We start from the raw sequence: 21,777 nt of genomic DNA on the forward strand, positions 1-21,777 counted from the left end.
GGGAAGTTGGATTGCTCTATAGACATTAAAAACTGCTTCCTCGTCATCTACCTTCAAAATCATCTTTCCCTCTCTCACTTTGATAATTGCATCACCAGTAGCTAAGAGAGGTCGCCCCAATATGATTGGAACCAGTTCGTCAGCCTCATAATCGAGGATAATGAAGTCAGCAGGGAAGATGAATTTCCCAATCTGCAGCAACACATCTTCAATCACCCCTTCAGGGTGTGCTATCGATATGTCAGCCAGCTGTAACATCACAATAGTGGACCTTGGAGCTCCCAGGCCCAGTTGCTTGAACAAGGACAAGGGCATTAGATTTATGCTCGCCCCCAAATCGCAAAGAGCATGACCCACATCAATATTGCCAATGCGCACAGGAATCGTGAAGCTGCCAGGATATTTAAGTTTTGAGGGAGCTTATTTTGGACCCTTGAAATGCACTCCTCAGTAAGTGCCACTATCTCAAATTTTGTTAATCTTCTCTTGTGAGCCACTATATCTTTTATGTATTTAGCATACATTGGAATTTCACGAAGCACATCAACAAGTGGGATATTCAATTGAACCTGGCTCAACATAGAGAGGAATTTTGTGAACATGCGATCATCATTCTTTTTCTGCAATCTCTAGGGAAAAGGTGGTGGTGGTGGTCTTGGGGCCTCCACTGGCTCTGAAATTTCAGCAGCATTTTTTGGCTCTTGAGTCACTTTAGGGATCAACTCTCCCTCAGGTATGAGCTTGTCTTTCTTTTTCTTTGGCACTTCCTCTAACTCCCTCCCGTTTCTAAGTGTAACTGCATTCACTTGAGGGTTCTTTTCTGTATCACTGGGGAAGGTGACTGCAGGTCTAGTGTTTTGATTTGTTGCTAACTGCCCCATTTGCCTTTCAAGATTTCTGAAGTTGGTCCCGAGTTGCTGATTGTCAATCAACAACTTCTTTAGCAGATCATTGGTACTTTCTTCCATTTGTTGGGGTGGTCTCTGAGGCTGATTGAAATTTCCTTGGGGTCTATGCTGATTCTGATTCTGCTGATTTCCACCCCATGAGAAGTTGGGATGATTCCTCCAATTTGGATTGTAAGAATTCTCGTATTGTGCATGCTAATTCTGTGGACCTCTGTTCTGTTGTCCCACATAATAGATGGATTCTGGATTCGTGGGGCACATATTACTCATATGACAGTCTCCACAGAGTTCGCAGCAAATAGTTATTTGTTGTATGTGTTGCATTGTCTGTGGTTGCTGCATTGTCATCCTAGTCATCTAATTGGCCAGCTTTGCAATATCGGCTCTCATGGCTGACACTTCGTCTATCTCAAGTAACCCAGCTGATTTTTTCTTAACTGCCTTTCGTGAATCACCCTCACCTTGCCAGTTATTATCATTAGCAGTGAAGTTATTCAGCAAGATTTGGATTTCACTGTATGGTCTGGCCATGCAACTACCCCCACAAGCTGAATCAAGATTCATCTTTGAAGCATCATCTAACCCATCTACAAAAGTGTGACCTAATACCTCGTCCGTCTGGCAATGATGAGGACAGTCTCTGAGCATCTTCTTGTACCTTTCCCATGCTTGACGCAGTGTCTCGCCAACTCGTTGTTCAAACCCAAGAATTTGACTCCTCAATACCTTTGTTTTCTTAGTGGGGAAAAACTTGATTAAGAATTTCCTCGCCAGATCATCCCAAGTGCGGATTGAATTTGCTGGATCTTTATTCAACCACTCCTTAGCTTCCCCAATTAGTGAAAAGGGGAAAAGTGTCAGCCTGACATAGTCCTTGGAAATGTTCGGATAGTTGTAGGTATCCATAATTTCCAAGAAATTCTGAATGTGCCTCTGTGGGTCTTCATGAGGTAAACCCACAAACAGTCCTATGGATTGGATCAGCTACACCATGTATTGTTTCAGCTCAAAGTGCCCAATGATGTCAGGCTTCACAATAGCCTGAGTCATATTAGCCAGACTAGGCCTTACGGCTTCAATCACCGCGCGTTCCTCATGATGTAGTTGTGATGCCTAATTTCTAAAATCTGGGGATGCATTTCATGTGACCCGATTTTAATTTCCAACAATGTTAAATAGAACGTATCATGAACCACGGGTGCATTTCATGTAGCGTGGCTTGCGATGTGTTTTAAATAACCTTGAATCAATTCTTTAAATAAATAAAAGCAGTTTAAAGTTAAAAATGCACATAGGTTTAAAGGTGTTTTAAAATTAGATAATAGGCCAATTGTAATAGTTGAGCAACCGTGCTAAAACCACGGAACCCGGAAATGCCTAACACCTTCTCCCGGGTTAACAGAATTCCTTACTCGGATTTCTGTGTTCGCGGACTATAGAACAGAATCAATCTTTCCTCGATTCGGGATTTGAACCGGTGACTTTGGACACTATAAATTATCCCAAGTGGCCACTCTGAATTTTTAATAAAATAATCCCGTTTTGATTGTCACTTTAAGTTGGAAAAAACTCCCTTATATACCCCTTTACGGGGGTATAGGAAAAAGGAGGTGTGACAGCTCTGGCGACTCTGCTGGGGAAAGAACCCAGAATCTCTGGTTCAGGGTTCAAGAATTCGAGCTTAGAATAATTGTTATAGTTGGATTTATCCATTATCTAATTTTGTTACATGATTTGGGCCTAATGTGCTAATTGATTGCTTTTACCGCTTTGATATTCCATGAACTGTATATTAATTGTTGCGAAATCCCTCTTCTCTCTGAGTCTTCTAAATCATGAAGGAGTGTGCACTTCGTGTGACTTCTTTTCTGTTAGAGTCATATACCAAATTTAGAACGAGGTTCGGACAAGTTGCAAAGCCGGTGAAGCTTCTGTATTCCCGGTACGTTGCCCCCTCAGCTCGAGTTGTTCGCTCGGGTAAGCCAGGCCTAGAACAATAAACCCAGGTTTTGAACCTAGTACAACAAGACCTCATGCCGGATCCCTAGTAGGAACGTTTGCTTGCATCATGTGCATTTAACTTTGGAGACTCAACACAGGGGTTGGGTCTGTCTAGGACAGGTATACCAAAAATGAAAAAGATCATCCTGATGCATCTTATGTACTACATGTTGCATTTAGTCAAAGGTAAAAGGGTCATTTGGCGGACCAATTATAGCTGAGGGTAGATGAAGAAATGAAAAAAGAAAGAAGAAAGGAAAAAAAAGAAAAGAGAGGGTGAAGTGTGAAGATAAAGCGAGTGGGGGCCGATTATTTTTTTTGTCACATTCTTGTTAAAAAAAAGAGCTTGAAAATTCAAAAAAAAAGAAGAAGATATTTTGCATTTTTTCATCATTTTCAGTAAATCAAAAAAAAAAATCCAAAAAGAAGTTACATGTCTCATCATTTTTTTTAAAAAAAGAAAACAAAAAATATGTTTTCTCTAAATTAGTTATTTTTTTAATTCAAGCCTGTATCCAATATGCCCGAACTACGCCTGATTCTCGTCTTTCGGGGCGTGATACGTAGGCAACCCACATAGGATCCGGTCTTCCTAGTAAATCTTAGGTTCTTGGCTTTGCGGGGTCATAGCCAAATTTTGCGCTTCTAGCCACCTTGTGGCCAAATAAGCCAGTTTGCAAAAATAACCTCAACCATGTCTTCCATGTGTCTAGTAGGGAGTGTTATTGTCTCACATAGTGTTGATTTAAAGTTTTCTCATACAAGTGTGGATTTATTTACTGAAGTTTGAGCATGACAGACACCTCGTGACCATCCGGTCAGATCGCTCAGTTAGGAGTTGCTTGAGGAGATTTGTTTTACTTTTAAGTTGAGTCTGTTCTTCATTTTATGTTGTCTTTTACTTTCTAGTTTTGTACAGTAATGTCAAGCCTTTTGTTATTGTATTTTCTGCTTTATATTTGGAAAATATGTTGTAACTCAAAAATCCAAAAAAAGAGATGTTGCATTTTATATTTCGTTATAAATTTTCTTTAGAATACTAATTCTAGAAATGAGAAAATTTTGAGGTTGTTATTCCTTTAGGCAATTAATATCTAGGACTTAAAGTGAATTGTTTTTATGTTTTTTTTAGTATATTAGGACCAAAATTCAAAAAAAAAAAGAATTTTCTTTTAGTACTTCTTTAAAAGCTTTCTTTAGGGTGTTAATTCCAAAATCCAAAAAGATTTTCTTTTAAAGTGTCTCTTTGGAAAATTAGTGAAAAATGAGAAAAAACATTCTTTTATTTTCATTAGAACTTTAGGATATTGTACATAAAAAAAATACTTTATCTTTTGTTTATCATTAGAATTTTTTTTAGGTAATCAAAATTGAAATCCAAAAGCATTTTGTTTTATCTTTTTCATTGCTCGTTTCGAAATATCGCGTCAGGATATCAAATGAAAAATTCAAAATATGTTTCTGTGGTTTATTGTTTAGATTTCCTCCTTAAAAAAACGAATCAATTTTTTTTTTCTCTTCTAGGGTTTTCTTTAATAATTTCCCACAGAGTATTTGTCTTGAAAAAATATATATGAACGTTAAGCTTGAGTTTAGAATAGGTTATAGAACATTAAGTCTAGAAAATTCAAAAAGAGATTTGCTTCTTTTATTTCCCTTTTCTCGTCAGAGTAGTCATTAAGGTAAAAAGAAAAAGAACGTTAGTTTGTTTACTTTATTCTCGTTCTTCCAAAACTACGCAAAGATCTGATTCATGCGGCATCATGATACGTGGGCAACCTATATAGGGTTCGATCAAATCATTTTATTTACTGTTAAAAGAAAAGAAAAAAAAAGGAAAAAAGGGAAAAAAGAGAGAAAAAAACAGAGATGAAATTGTGGGATGTGAGAAATGAGGGGAAAGAAAAGAGTGAAATTAGAGAAGGAGGAAGGAAAATGATCAAGCAAGTGCTAAAAAGCAAAGAAAAGAGAGGTTGAAATGAACAAATTGGGATGATGCCAACTGACCTTTGTACCCTCGAAGTCATTTTAGAACCGATAACTGTGGCTAGGTGCATTGCACATAAAGTGAGATTATCTTATGTTAAATGTTCTAACGCTAACGTGATGGCTTTATTTTGTTATATTCATAAAAGAAGGGTGGTTGGTTTGTGGTTTTAAAGTGGTAACTCTTCTCTACAACATAAAGTCGAAGGCAATGACAGACAACAACAGAACTGAGTTGGTTGATACCGGCGCTCGAAAGCAGTTGGTTGAACAGGACAATGGATTGGTTAAAGAGGTAAAGATGTTAAAACAACACATGGCTGACATGTATCAGGCTTGGATGACTGGGAAGACGCCACCCCCGCCACCACCTAGCTTCCTAGATGTTGCCCTTACCCAAACTCCGGACACAAAGCCAGATGATCCTCCATACTCTCCAGATCCACCCGCTTATCTCCAAGCTTATGATGCCCAATATTACCTCTCAGAGGTTGCCCACAAGGTTCCCTACTCATATAACAGGGCTCAAGGGATGAGCCTCATGTTGAAATGAAAGGTTCATAGGAAGAAAAGGGAAAGATGGGGCACCCAAGAGGTTGAAAGGCATAGAACAATCCTTAAAGAACAAGCAAGGAATGTGAGACCAGGGAAGCATGGCTTACAAGGAACTGTCTGTGTCCCCTGACGTTCGCCTGCCCGTGGGGTTCAAAGTGCCAAAATATAACTTATATGATGGGTGTGGGGATCCGGTAAACCACTTGAAGGTTTATTGCAGTGAAATGAGAGGTGTTGGAGAGAAATATGACTTGATATTTCAGTGAGAGCCTGACTGGGGCAGCTTTGGACTGGCATGCTCGTCAAGATGTTGGTAAGTGGCCTACATTGGGTGACATGGCTCAAGATTTTGTTCAATACTTTCAATACAAATCAGGCATTACCCTAGATCGCTCCTCCATATCTAGGATGGGAAAGAAGCCGGAGGAAAGCTTTAGAAAGTTTGGGCTCAGATGGAGGGAGCAGGCTGCTCGAGTCAATACCCCGATTGGTGAAAAAGAAATGGTTGAGCTTTTCCTACAAGCCTAATGGCCCACCTAATTCAGTCATTTGATCCCGGCCCTAGGGAAGCCTTTCAATGATGTGTTAAGAATGGGGGAGCTAATAGAAGAGGGAATCAAGTCAAGCAAAATCACGAGTTGTTCGAAAAACATTCAGAACATCCCAGTAAGCTTGGGTGGAAGAAAGAGGAACAGAGAAGATGATCCAATGAGCTTTCCCGATCAACACTTCCAGACTCGACATCTTCCCCGTGGATATCCTTATGCACCAGATGATCCTCCCCAATGCCACTTCTCTCCACAGAACTCCCAAAGTCGTACATCACTCTCCCAGTACCCAGCTCCACAAAATGCCTATCTACCCCCACGAGTCTACTGAAACCCCCCTGGATCAGGTTTCCGGCCCAATCAAACATTTAAGAATGAGAGGTTGCGGAAGAAGAAAACCTTCACTCCATTGGGAGAGTCATATGCCAGTCTATTCCAGAGGCTACAGAAATTGGACATGTTGAAGTCGATCCAGATAAAAATGCCAAACCCTTTTCCAAAGAAGTTTGTTTTTTCTCAAAGGTGCGCATATTGCTCAGATGCCCCGGGGCATGACATAGAGAAGTGTTGGAATATGAAGAATGCAATTTAGAAGCTTATTGATGCAGGCGACATTGTCGTGCAAAATCCAGATGCAGCAGACACTAGCCAAAGTACGTCACCTGTGCATAATGAGACGCATATGGTGGACATGATTTATTTTGAAAAGGAATGTGAGAATTTTTCTGGGATCCTAGGAAGTCCACGTGCTACGAAGCTTTCAGTGCTATCAGAGGTTGAACCTAAGAACGAGAAGGCAAAGGGAACCCAAAGGCAATCTGTTAAGAACAATGTGATGGAGACTTGTGAAGGTCCTAGCATTGTTGATGCAGAAGTCACTGGCTAATATGTTGAGTTTGATGATTGGAAAGACACTCTTTTCTTGGTAAGCCAGGGAGGAGTTTTATTTTGTTGTCATTTCTGCTATCCGGGTTATTTCAGGGTTGTAATCCGGATATTGTCTTGTGACTCAAACCCTTCTATCCTTTTATTTTGCTTAGTTTATTTAGTCATAATATCCCGTTTAGTGTTGTCTAGGTTTGTAACCCCAGTTTAGTTTGTTTGTTTTGTGGTCCAAACCCTTTCACCATCTGTCTAATATAATTTTCTATTTTCTGTGATTTCTAGTCATTTTCATTTAGTTCTCTTTTCTTTTTATAGTTCTTTTCCTGTTGACTCTAGTGACATGACATGCACGCATAATTCTCAGTCTGGTTTTAAAAGTCAGTTTAATCACGAAGCAATGAAACAATTTTGAAGATGTAAGGACATTTGAGGGAAATAAGTAAAGGTATTTTGAGATCACTTCAAGCCCGAATTGTGTGAAACTGGGGCAGTTAGAACATAAAAATACCCCATTAAAATGCATCATGTTGCATCAGGTGAAGATAATGGCAAGTTTTCCCCAAATTTGTAGGGGGCCGTTCGTGGTAATGAGAGTGAGGGTGTTTTCCAATGGGGCTTGGTAACTAACAGATGTAGAAGCCGAATGCGTGGATATGATTATCAAGTCTAATGTAATCAAAAGATGTTACAAAGGTTTTCCTTGGTTCGTTTGATTGTGTAGTTTGCACTTGGCATGTTTTGGTGATTGGAATGACGAAGGCATTTTGTTCTGCTATCTAAATACTTTATCCTTCGTTACCCCTTTGAGCATTATCTATTTTCTTTCATACCCCTCTTTCGGAATCAGTAGCAAAGATCAGAAACGCAAGCGTGAAAGATGAGTAAAGGAAAAGGAGAAAAGAAAAAGAATGAAAAGAGAGAGAAGAAAAGAAGAAGAAAGAGAAAAGGAAAAAAAGAAAAGGAAAGGAAAAAAGAAGAAGAAAAACAACAACAAAAAGAAAAAGAAGGAAAGAAGAGAAAAGAAAAAGAAAAGAAAAATCACAACAAACAAAGTAATTCATATAACATGAACTACGTTCGACCTGATTCCTTTTAAGGATACGTAAGTAGCCTCACGGTTCGGTCCCATCAAAATAAAAATCCAAAAGTCCCCAAGCAAAGGAACTGGGGCAGAAGTTATGGTTGTTGTGGGGAATCTGATTCCGAAAGTTGTAATTTTGAACCCATTTGAATTGTTTCGAGCCTATGATACCCTTTCTCTCTAACCCTATCCAAAAGCCCACATTACGGTCCAAAGAAAGACCTTCCGATAAGTCTTCGAGAGATGCCAAGTCAAGCGAGTAGAGGTGAATCATATCAGGGGCAACACTCTGGTCCAAGCAGGAAAAATAATGAAAATAAGAGAGTCTTATCGGTGAAAACCCTCACAGGCACCGTAAGGCGACGAGAGCTGAGAGAGAAATGAGAGAGTTTTATTCGTGGAAACCTTCACGGGCACCGTAAGGCGATGAAAGTAGAGAGAAATAAAAAATGAGAGAGTCTTATTGGTGAAAACCTTCACGGGTACCTTGAGGCGACTCTAAGTTGAGAAAAAGAACAAAACGAGAGAGGTTTGATGGTGAAAACCCCTCGGTCACTACATGTTGAATAAGGATTGTGAATCAGATTGGATAATCGGAGCATGGAAGCCCAGTTTTACGGTTTGGGGTATAATATGAGTTGAACATTAGACCTGCTTGACAGAATAGGCCACAGGTGCATGTCACGGTCATTAGAGTTGATGTCCACATCTGATAGATTTCTACTTTGTAGTTTTCTTGTTAGGAATCATCTCTTTTCATTGTCCTTTACTCTGTTCCTTTTTGTCTTGTTTACTTCCTCTTCCTGAGTCTATGCGGTTAGAACAAGTAAGAAATGACTTCAAAATTTGCCACCAGCTATCCAATTGCATGAAACGGGGTATGGCTAACACATCAAAATGTCATAAGTCAGAAAAGAACAACAAGCGCATTGAGCTGGTAATAATCAAAATGCTTTGGGATCCTTATGAAATACAAAAGTTTGGTACATATCAATTCAGGAACAATGCAACAGATAGAGGGTGTTAGGTGAATGGATCAAAGGTATTTTCGGTGAAACACGACGGTTTGGTACATATCAATTCATGAATAATGCAACAAGATGGAGGGTGCTTGGTGAACGGATCAAAGGTATTTTCTGTGGTAAGATTGACAAAAGGTATTTAATCAGTGACAAGCGAGGTCTTCCGAGCAGAAATCAAAGTTATCGTGGCAAGTGGAGGAGCAACAGACCTCAAGTCCAGGGCCAGTGGTTTAAGTCAAGAAAGAACAACATGCCCGATGAGTGGATGGCAATTGTCGTGCTTTGAGATTCATGTGAAAGACAAGGGTTTGGTAAATGTCGGTTTATGAGCAATGCAACAGATAGAGGGTATTGGGTCTGAACGGAGAAGAGGTATTTTCGGTGATAAGGATGACAGAGAAAGTGGTTAGTCAATAAACAAACAAGGTCTTCGAGTGGAAATCAAAGTGATCATGGGAAGTGAAGGAGCAATCACCATCAAAGTCAAGGCCACAAACCAACCACCACATTTTTAAACTAACAAGATTTTTCTTTGATTTGAAACAGGGGCAGAAAGTTCGGTTGTTCCGGAGAAATCCTCCGCAGGGGAAAGGCAAGCACCAGACAGGTTTGATGTTTGATTTTCAGGTCCCGCCTGAATAATGGGATTTAATTTGAAGTTCTCACGACCCTCCTGAAAAATGGGACCTAGTTTAAAGTTCGAAACAATCATAAGTAGAATAATCTAGCGTAAGTGTATCCCAAAGGAATATAAGTTGGCTTAGAAGTTTACATGTTCAAGATAGGATTCAATTAGGAGTTTTCAGGACCCTCCTGAATAATGGGACTTAGCTTTAAGATTTAGATTAAATAACAACATTTAGCGTAAATTCTGTTGTAGGGTAGTATAATTCAGCCATAAAAGTTGTCACTCTTAAGATAAGACTTGATGTTTGATTTTCAGGACCCTCCCGGATAATGGGATTTAGTTTTTAAATTCTCAGGACCCTCTTGGATAATGGGATTTAGTTTTTAAGTTTGGGATTTAGTTTTTAAATTTTCAGGCCCCTCCTAAATAATGGGATTTAATTTTAAAAGTTCTCAGGACCCTCTTGGATAATGGGATTTAGTTTTAAAATTCTTAGGACCCTCCTAGATAATGGGATTGAGATTTTACGTTTTAAGGACCCTCTTGGATAATGGGATTTAGTTTTTAAAATTCTCAGGACCCTCCTGGATAATGGGATTTAATTTAAAATTCTCAGAACCCTCCTGGATAATGGGATTTAGTTTTAAATTTTCAGGACCCTCCTGGATAATGGGATTTAATTTTAAAAGTTCTTAGGACCCTCCTGGATAATGGGATTTAGTTTTTAAATTCTCAGGACCCTCCTGGATAATGGGATTTAGTTTTTAAGTTTTCAGGACCCTCCTGGATAATGGTATTTAATTTTAAAAGTTCTCAGGACCCTCCTGGATAATGGGATTTAGTTTTTAAGTTTTCAGGACACTCCTGGATAATGGGATTTAGTTTTCAAATTCTCAGGACCCTCCTGGATAATGGGATTTAGTTTTTAATTTTTCAGGACCCTCCTGGATAATGAGATTTAATTTTAAAAGTTCTCAGGACCCTCCTGGATAATGGGATTTAGTTTTAAGTTTTCAGGACCCTCCTAGATAATGGGATTTAATTTTAAAAGTTCTCAGGACCCTCCTGGATAATGAGATTTAGTTTTTAAGTTTTCAGGACCCTCTTGGATAATGGGATTTAGTTTTTAAATTCTCAGGACCCTCCTGGATAATAAGATTTAATTTAAAATTTTCAGGACCCTCCTGGATAATGGAATTTAATTTTAAAAGTTCTCAGGACCCTCCTGGATAATGAGATTTAATCTTAAAAATTCTCAGGACCCTCCTGGACAATGGGACTTAATTTTAAAAATTTCAGGGCCCTCCTGGATAATGAGATTTAATCTTAAAAATTCTCAGGACCCTCCTGGACAATGGGACTTAGTTAAAATTCAAAACGTTCATGAGTAACAAGATCTAGCTAGGCTCTACCTTGAGGAAATATAAGTTTGGCTTTGAAGTTTACATGTTCAAGATAGGATTCAATTAGGAGTTTTCAGGACCCTCCTGAATAATGGGACTTAGCTTTATGATTTAGATTAGATAACAACATTTAGCGTAAATTCTGTTGTAGGGTAGTATAATTCAGCCATAAAAGTTGTCACTCTTAAGATAAGACTTGATGTTTGATTTTCAGGACCCTCCCGGATAATGGGATTTAGTTTTTAAATTCTCAGGACCCTCCTGGATAATGGGATTTAGTTTTTAAGTTTGGGATTTAGTTTTTAAATTTTCAGGCCCCTCCTAAATAATGGGATTTAATTTTAAAAGTTCTCAGGACCCTCTTGGATAATGGGATTTAGTTTTAAAATTCTTAGGACCCTCCTGGATAATGGGATTGAGATTTTACGTTTTCAGGAACATCTTGGATAATGGGATTTAGTTTTTAAAATTCTCAGGACCCTCCTGGATAATAGGATTTAATTTAAAATTCTCAGGACCCTCCTGGATAATGGGATTTAGTTTTAAATTTTCAGGATCCTCCTGGATAATGGGATTTAATTTTAAAAGTTCTTAGGACCCTCCTGGATAATGGGATTTAGTTTTTAAGTTTTCAGGACCCTCCTGGATAATGGGATTTAGTTTTTAAATTCTCAGGACCCTCCTGGATAATGGGATTTAGTTTTTAAGTTTTCAGGACCCTCCTGGATAATGGTATTTAATTTTAAAAGTTCTCAGGACCCTCCTGGATAATGGGATTTAGTTTTCAAATTCTCAGGACCCTCCTGGATAATGAGATTTAATTTTAAAAGTTCTCAGGACCCTCCTGGATAATGGGATTTAGTTTTAAGTTTTCAGGACCCTCCTATATAATGGGATTTAATTCTAAAAGTTCTCAGGACCCTCCTGGATAATGAGATTTAGTTTTTAAGTTTTCAGGACCCTCTTGGATGATGGGATTTAGTTTTTAAATTCTCAGGACCCTCCTGGATAATAGGATTTAATTTAAAATTTTCAGGACCCTCCTGGATAATGGAATTTAATTTTAAAAGTTCTCAGGACCCTCCTGGATAATGAGATTTAATCTTAAAAATTCTCAGGACCCTCCTGGACAATGGGACTTAATTTTAAAAATTTCAGGGCCCTCCTGGATAATGAGATTTAATCTTAAAAATTCTCAGGACCCTCCTGGACAATGGGACTTAGTTAAAATTCAAAACGTTCATGAGTAACAAGATCTAGCTAGGCTCTACCTTGAGGAAATATAAGTTTGGCTTTGAAGTTTACATGTTCAAGATAGGATTCAATTAGGAGTTTTCAGGACCCTCCTGAATAATGGGACTTAGCTTTATGATTTAGATTAGATAACAACATTTAGCGTAAATTCTGTTGTAGGGTAGTATAATTCAGCCATAAAAGTTGTCACTCTTAAGATAAGACTTGATGTTTGATTTTCAGGACCCTCCCGGATAATGGGATTTAGTTTTTAAATTCTCAGGACCCTCCTGGATAATGGGATTTAGTTTTTAAGTTTGGGATTTAGTTTTTAAATTTTCAGGCCCCTCCTAAATAATGGGATTTAATTTTAAAAGTTCTCAGGACCCTCTTGGATAATGGGATTTAGTTTTAAAATTCTTAGGACCCTCCTGGATAATGGGATTGAGATTTTACGTTTTCAGGACCCTCTTGGATAATGGGATCTAGTTTTTAAATTCCCAGGACCCTCCTGGATAATGGGATTTAATTTAAAATTCTCAGGACCCTCCTGGATAATGGAATTTAGTTTTAAATTTTCAGGACCCTCCTGGATAATGGGATTTAATTTTAAAAGTTCTTAGGACCCTCCTGGATAATGGGATTTAGTTTTTAAGTTTTCAGGACCCTCCTGGATAATGGGATTTAGTTTTTAAATTCTCAGGACCCTCCTGGATAATGGGATTTAGTTTTTAAGTTTTCAGGACCCTCCTGGATAATGGTATTTAATTTTAAAAGTTCTCAGGACCCTCCTGGATAATGGGATTTAGTTTTTAAGTTTTCAGGACCCTCCTGGATAATGGGATTTAGTTTTCAAATTCTCAGGACCCTCCTGGATAATGGGATTTAGTTTTTAAGTTTTCAGGACCCTCCTGGATAATGAGATTTAATTTTAAAAGTTCTCAGGACCCTCCTGGATAATGGGATTTAGTTTTATGTTTTCAGGACCCTCTTAGATAATGGGATTTAATTTTAAAAATTCTCAGGACCCTCCTGGATAATTGGATTTAGTTTTTAAGTTTTCAGGACCCTCTTGGATAATGGGATTTAGTTTTTAAATTCTCAGGACCCTCCTGGATAATAAGATTTAATTTAAAATTTTCAGGACCCTCCTAGATAATGGAATTTAATTTTAAAAGTTCTCAGGACCCTCCTGGATAATGAGATTTAATCTTAAAAATTCTCAGGACCCTCCTGGACAATGGGACTTAATTTTAAAAATTTCAGGGCCCTCCTGGATAATGAGATTTAATCTTAAAAATTCTCAGGACCCTCCTGGACAATGGGACTTAGTTAAAATTCAAAACGTTCATGAGTAACAAGATCTAGCTAGGCTCTACCTTGAGGAAATATAAGTTTGGCTTTGAAGTTTACATGTTCAAGATAGGATTCAACTAGGAGTTTTCAGGACCCTCCTGAATAATGAGACTTAGTTTAATACCTCCCTTAGATGCTAAGATTTAGCATAAGTTTCACCGTTAGGAAGTTGAATTTAGCTCTGAAATTTTCACCCTTAAGATGAGATTTGATTTTAAATTTTAGGACCCTCCTGGATAATGAGATTTAGTTTTAAGGTCTTCATAGATAACAAGATTTAGTGGAAGTCATACCTTTAGGAAATATAACTTAGATTTAAAAACTGTCATATAACTAGGAGTTTTCAGGATCCTCATGGATAATGGGATCTAGCTTTTAAAATTCTTTGAGATTTTCTGGTAACATGATTCAATTAACACTCACAGATGCGCCCAACACCAAACTGGGGCAGAAGTTTCCTTCGTTTTTATGGCAATCAGGCACCCACCTGGAGAACAAGGGAATACATTTTCAAGTTTCAGCAATCAGGTGCCCACATGAAGAACAAGGGAATACAGTTCAAGTTCAGCAATCAGGCGCCCACCTGGAGAACAAGAGAATATACATTCAAGCTTCAGCAATCAGGAACCCACCTGGAGAACAAGGGAATACATTTAAGTTTCAGCAATTAGGCGCCCACCTGGAGAACAAGGGAAAACAGTTCAAGTTTCAAGGGAAAGCAGTTTCCGGGAAAAGCAGTGCAAGTATTCAGCAATCAGGAGCCTACCTGGAGAATAAGAGAATTCACTTCAGAATGCAATTCAAGTCAGCAACGAAAGAAGCTTGCGGCAAGAATGCGAGTCAATAGTCCGAGGTGATCAACAGAAGTTAGTCACAATAAAGAAAGGAAAAAAGAGAAAGGCAAGAAGTTAATCCAGATGTAGATTTTGATGAAAGATGTGTGCTGCTCAAGACAGGGCCGAGGTCACAAGCACTGCATGCCCGGTTTTGATCCGAAAAGCTGAAGAAGAACGAGCTAGCACCTGCAACTAGCAAGCGTCAAGGTTCAAACTCAAAGTCTGCATGAAGAACCATTCAAGACTCAAGATCAAGCTTCAGAAGACTTATAGATATAAATCTTGTTACTCGTAGTTGACAGGCTTAGCTAGTCTTTTTCATGTTTTGATTTTTGATGTAATAACAAGACCGCAGACCGAAATCTCGATGGAACGGTACCTCGACCGGCTCTCCACCTCGGCATCCTCCATCATCTCACTCACCTCTGAACTACACGTGGCCTGATTCCTTTATAGCCAAGGATATGTAGGCAGCCTAGATACTAGGATTCGATCACATTCCCCTCTCTCTTAGTTTTAGTCTCTCCAAATAAGGGTCGGGTCAAAAACCTGTCTAGTCATTCTTTGTTTGAAACGTGTTTCCAGTCAAAGAGGGGCAGCTGTAGACATGCGCTTTTTGACCCTCCCCAAGATTTTTCATATTTTAGCACGTAAATATTTAATTTAGGCCCAATATAGCTATTTTAACTCATTTTTACTCTTTTACTTTATTTTACTACAAGAAAATGAAAATTACAAAAAATATTTTTATTTTATGTACCTTCCATAAAGTAAAAAAAAAATATACAAAAAATAGTACCTTAATTTTATCTTTATATAATCTTGAAAAAATACCAAAAAATAGTTTTGTTATAACGGGCAGTCTTATTTTAATAATTATTTTTACTTAAGTAGGATTAATTAATATTTTTGGTAATATTTCTATATGGATAGATTTTTAGTTAATAAAGCTAATTTTAAGCAAAACTAGCCATAAATGCCCATAATTCCTAGACCCATACCCCTTAACCTAGAAAACCCTACAAATACCTAGACCCCTACACTTGATATCATCAGCCGTTGAATAGGATAGAGAAGACACCTACCTCCCCTACCCTTCCTGAAACGAGTGAGTATCCAAGTCTTCAGCCGTGGTCACCACCCCAAAAATCCAGAAGCTCCAATCTCCTTTATCACTTACTGCTACTGCAATCGAAAGAATTCCACATTTTTACTATCCAAAGCTGTAGCAATTCTATTCAACCACGGAAAACTTGAGGAATTGAAGGAGTCAAGAATGTAGGTTGGAATTGGAGCTATCACTAAGGGCCTTTGAATCTGCTTTGTTCCAAATTAAATGGCGTCTCAAACTTCCATCGAAGCTTCTTCATTAAAAGATCCCCAACAGTAAAAGTCATGGTATTATGGTTTTCTATCAATTTCAATTTCTGTTGGACTTCAAGAAACCGAGTATAGGTAGTGTCATAGGTAAGACTTTCATTCATGGCTCAACGTTTCGGTCTCGTCTGGTCTCCGACAGAGGTTCCCGGTCAACGTTCCATTTAGTCCAATTTTGAGGAATTTTTATCAATACAAAGGTCCATTTCTTGACATCTCTCTTATTACAGTAATCTTATATTTTGAGCTGATGTTGTTTTTTTTATTTTATTGTGATTCTATGTTATATATATTTCTTGTATTAGATGTGTTTTAAATTAAATTTTTTGGACTGAAATTGCAGCAATAAACGTGGCATCTTGGTTTAATTAGTTTGTTTACTATTGGGTTTCTCCCTTATTGTAGTTTGCTTAGTTTAAATTATAAATCAAGAGTGTTGCGGTGTGCTATTGTTTTTCCTTCAGAAAAATCATGAAAACTAGAATTTTAGTGATGGAATACTTATCTTGTTTGAGGTTTGATGTCATCGTAAAGCTTTAGCTAATTCACTTGTTGCGACCAAAAACACTCACGCAAGTGCACGTGATCGTCAAGTAATAGAGTAGTGAGTAGAGTATCATTCCCTCGAAGACTTATGATTAAATGTTGACTGATTCAAACCCAATTTCTGTATCTACCCAAGAGATTGTCCACAAAAGAGAGATGTAATTGTTTTACTTCTTAAACTATAAAGAATTAATCTAACTAAAGAAAGTAACCAAACGAATACCAATTTCGAGTAACAAATAGTAGGAGAGGATATTCCAAGGTCACGGGCATAGTTAACAATCTTGTTGTGTTCTTGGATTAGAATGACTAATCAATTTATCTGGGTTATTGATTGACAGGGTTGATATTACTCATAAGAATCTGTCGAGTTTTTACTCGCCTATTCAAGTCAACTCAATGCCTATATGTCTATGGAATTAAGATTAACAAGAACGCATTTACATTTCCTGTATTTCAACCAAGCAAGGCAATTGGGTATATGTCTATCCCAATTGCGAATCCGTTCCCCGAGACCCGGGTTCAAGAACTTGCTCTATTTAATTCTATATGCAATCTAAAGTTCCCACTTTCGAGTTCAACTAAAGATTCGTAGATAGTATTTAACTGTTAGCTACTCAGCAAAATAATTGAACGCAGAATTAAATAAACAATCCAATATGATAAACCCACTTTGTCAAATTAAACTCCAAACAACAACATTCATGTTTTACCCATGACCCCAGAACAATGGGTCTTAGCCACTCATACTAGTGTTCATCCCAAATAAGTTCAATTTCACCTCAAAATAGCAAAAACAAGAGAAGAAAAGAAGAACTTGATGGTCAAAACTCCTCCTTGCCTCTTGCCTCTCTATTTCTTGCACTAAACTATGAAAACCCTTGATGATTTAACCTTGGGCGAGCTTGAATTTATATAGGTTAAGTGGGCTTTTCTCCAGATTTTCAATTTTACCCCTAAATAACATTTTTCCGGACCAGACATGCGCGAGCTCGCGCATTTCTTCGCGCATGATTCTGCCTCGGCCTTTCTTACGCGCGAACTCCTGCGCGCCTTCGCGCGTTTCTTCGCGCACCTGGAGCTTGATTTCGTCCATTTTTTCATCTCGTCCTTGCGCTCACTCAACTCCGAGGGGTTGTTCTTGCTCATAAATCATTCCAATATCCTCTTGAAAGCATCATACAGGCTCCTCGTCCTGCAATGTATACATATCACAATTAAAAACTATTTTTCATCAATTAACCATAATATGTCATTGGAATATAATCAAGCGGAAGCATAAACAATAGCTAAATCACCAAGATTTCGCCTATTATCAACACCCCGCACTTAATTCATTGCTAGTCCTCGAGCAATCAACTATACTCTCTAGAGAATCCTACACTCAACCATTTCTTTTAACGTATTACACCTAGAACAATGTACATGTATTACGCCTAGCAGTGAACAATCCTAGCCTCAAAGTCGACTCTCAAGTGCCATGCAATATTCACACTTCCTCAAAGTACTCTACAGAGAAGTCAAGACTTGCTTTTCCGTCACGAATCATATGCCCTCACAATTACATCAACAAAAATTGAGTTCAATCCACCACATTCAATTCATATACTCACATATATCAAGGAAATCACTCACTCTCACAAAAGAGGTCACATGCATGCAATTGGTACCATAAGCTTGCCCTTAATGTAAATCTCTACTAATGTAGGCTAGCTCGATCCAATATCAATTAGGATTTTTTCATGGTTGTAATGTGGGCTAAGGGACGGGTAGGATGTATTTAGGAATAGTGACTCAACCCCTAAGCACTTTAACACATCACATGAGCAATTTTTAGCGCAAATTCTTCAACCCACTTCTCATTCACACACAATATCATCCCACAAATACTCCCTCCTTCTTTAAGCACTCTATTAATTCATTCCCACTAGATGGAACAAGACATAATGTAATCATCTCTTCTTCTTCTTTTTTCCAGTTTATTCTTCTTGTCACTCAATTTCTGCTAGTGGTGTATTCGTTTACAACATAAGTGCACCTTTCATCCTTTTATTGGTTCCACTCAAAAACCACCCCACACTTATTTCCTTCTTACTTCTTTTAGCGCTCCTCTCACAATTGAAGTGCTTTAAGAGGTAAAAGGATCAAAACAATGTCAATTAAGAACAAAAGGGTATAGGCTTGTAATGTGGGTTCCAAACAAAAGTCTAAAGGCGCAAAAGGGTTAACTAGGGACAAATTTTATTTGTGATAAGCAATTAAGCTCAAAAAGGTCAAAGAAAGCCTAACATCATTTTTCAAACCGAGCATCACCTAAAATTTCGCTTCAACTCACATACCGGGCAAGTTCTAGACACAAGTACAATACATGGACTACACAAAACTCACCACACATGGCATAAGACTCATTCCAGATCAGCTCATCAAGACACTCCATTACGAGCATTCAATTCAGTAACAAACATACAAATTAAGGCACTTTCAGTGAGATTCAACAATTAGGACTAAGCGTTACTGTGAGCACGTGATTTTTGTTTTGCGCGACAGTCGCTCCAAAAGAATAAAAATTGGTCCTGCTGTACAATTTTTGGATTTTTGTGCGGCACTTTGTTGATTTATTTGTGACTTTGGCCCATTTTTATTTATTTACTTTATTAAAACAAAATTCAAAAAAATGTGTACGTGTCATGCATAATTTGAACCGTAACATGGTTTAAATAGAAAGACATAAACAGGCATCTTTGTCCGTGATTTTGTTTTGTTTGATTTTACCTGTTTTGAAATATCTTTTGTGTGTGTGCAAATAATTGTATTGAGTGTGTATTTAATTTTAATTTGATTTTTTTTTTCTTAGTTTTGTTTTTAAAATAAATAAGAAAAGAAATAAAAAAATAATTAAAAAAAAAGAGAAAAGGGCCCTTTCTTCTTCCGGATTGGGCCAATTTATTAAATTGGCCCAAAACAAACAACGTCCAAGCCAGGCCTGCCCGGTCCAACACCAGCTGATACCCAGGGTATCCAAACGACGTCGTTTTAGTCCAGTGTGATCTGGGCCGTTGATCTCATATTGATCAACGGCCAAGATCATTTCCCCACAACCCACTGAGGAACCCGACCCGTTTTTACCCGGACCAACCCAAAACCCTTTACCCTCAAAACGACACCGTTCCACTTAAGACCATCAGATTCAAACCGTAGATCTAGATTGATCTAACGGTTGAGATCAACCCACCCACTAACTATATAAGCCCATAATCCTACCCTGCCCCCCTATCCTAACCCCAGCCTTCGTCTCCACAAACCCTTCCCCTCAAACCCTAGCCGCCCCTGCACACCTTCACCAGAAACCCGGCGGCCTGAACGCCGGTGACCTCCACCTGAACACCATAGAACCCCCATGCCATCCTGAACCCAAATCTACCAACCACACACTTCGAATCCTGTCCCACCTTCTCGAATCTTCATTTGAAGATTCGAGTCGGAACCTAATCTACACCGATCTACCTTAAATTCATACCAGGCACTCCCCAGACCCCCCTCGTGACCAAACCATACTTGGTTTGGTCCGAATCTGATCAGGGAAGCATGAATCCCAGATCTGAGTTTTGGAAATTTTGTGTTCCTCCGTCACTGGTTCAACCGAAGAGAATAAGGTCTAATGGACTTTAATCAAAGTGTTTCTCATCTGAGAAACACTTCGTTTAAAGTCCGTTCAGCCTTAAGAAAGGCCTGACCGAGTCCGAGTTAAGGTTTTGATCTTTTGCGGTTTAAGGTGAGTTTCTTTCTTTTCTTAGTTGTTTTGGTTCGTTTGATTGTTGTAAGGGTCTGTTCGTTTTCTGTTTATGTCCTTGACTTCTATCAACTGTGCTTCAATCACTTTGCCTGAACCTCTGTTTTTTGTCTAAATTCCCCCTCCTATTCTGATAAGGCATTATGTATTTGTTTGTGCAAGTAGCTGATTTTCGAGTTTGGATTGACTAGTTGACTCCTCGAGTGCATTTCTGTTTAGTCAGTATAATTCGAACCATGATCGATACTGTTTAAATGTCTGATTTTTGGCTACGATTGTGTATGTTAATGCTAATATAGTCGAGTCGACATGTGTCGTCAATTAGTTTTCAACTGTCCGAACAATAACAAATCGACTTACTTCTGCTAAGCATTTGTTGAGTCATTTAAGAACCAGTTTTGTTTACTTATAGTTGTTGATTTGGATCAGTAATGTAAAATGGATGTTTGTTTTAAATGCTGCATTGGAGGGCATGTGCACTCTTGCACAGCATGTGCATTGGTGCACCTCATGTGCTTTGTGCACAACCTGTGGCCTGCATAAAGGTCTTTGTTAAGTTTTAAAAAAATTGACAGCATATGCTGTCAGATATATTCTACTGCCCATGTTTGTTTTTAGTTAATAAAATAGGAAAGATAAGTCTGCCAGGGAATATTGATGGGTTAATACTTAAATAACTAATTGGAATCTGAAAAGGAAAAAGGGCACATGGGAGGGGTACTGTGATATTCTAAACAGGCTGTTAAAAGGAGTAATGTGAAGGCTTATAAAGGGGGGACATTGAGAGATATAAAAAGGATATAGATATACAGAGAGGGGGATATACATACGGACCTTAAGAGCTGAAAAAGAAAAACACACACACACAGAGAGGAGGGAAAAAGAGAAAAAGATACCACCTGATATTAATGAGAGGACATACACTGTGAGGATAAGAGAAAAAAGAGAGAGCTGATAGAGATACACAGACAGAGCATACAGAGATAGGGAGAGACACTGAGAAGAAACATCTGAGAGTTCAATTTTGGAAACAGAAAACTGGAAAAGAATATTTGTTTGACAACTCAGACAGACAAAAAAAAAACTAGAAGCTGCTTCCTTTCTTTTGTTTTGATTTCACTAAATCTGGACCTGTTTTGTGCAACACTGATTTCTCCCAACTGAGTCTGCTTGGTTGTTGTTTGTTCTACTCGAGAGTTTGGTTTAGTTGGGGTTTTGATCTCACTCCAATTGTTTTGTGAGTTGTGGTTGCTACTCTTCTATTTCTTGTTGTTGCTGCTATTCTGCCCTGCTGCTACTGTTAGTGCTGTGATTGCTGCTGCATTTTGTTGTCATTGTACTCTGCTGACTCCCCTTTTCTTCAATTGTCAAATATTTCCAGGTACACAACCTCTGAAACCTTGTATTGTTGAAAGTTTGAAGTTGAAGCAGAAATAAAGAAACGAACAGCTGTTTATGTTATAACATTGGTGTTAAAAATAGGTTGAATGTTAGTTGGGTCTGTGTTTGTTTAGCTGTAAACTGCAAACATTCTGTATAAACTAAATATACATTCTGTTTGAGATGAACTATTAGATAGCATTATTTAATAGTAATGGCAGTATGACATAGACAGTAGGTTT

General features: G+C 38.2%; 1 long non-coding RNA gene across 1 annotated transcript; it reads left to right on the top strand.

Moving 5' to 3' along the window:
• Nucleotides 1–4,378: 4,378 nt before the first annotated feature.
• On the top strand, nucleotides 4,379–21,777 carry LOC142170298 (uncharacterized). Its single transcript, XR_012699730.1, has 3 exons — nucleotides 4,379–9,593; nucleotides 14,032–16,019; nucleotides 21,537–21,777. It is a non-coding gene; the product is annotated as an uncharacterized LOC142170298 (long non-coding RNA).

The sequence above is a fragment of the Nicotiana tabacum genome, chromosome 1 (assembly GCF_000715075.1).
Source record: "Nicotiana tabacum cultivar K326 chromosome 1, ASM71507v2, whole genome shotgun sequence".
NCBI classification, from domain to species: Eukaryota; Viridiplantae; Streptophyta; class Magnoliopsida; order Solanales; family Solanaceae; genus Nicotiana; species Nicotiana tabacum.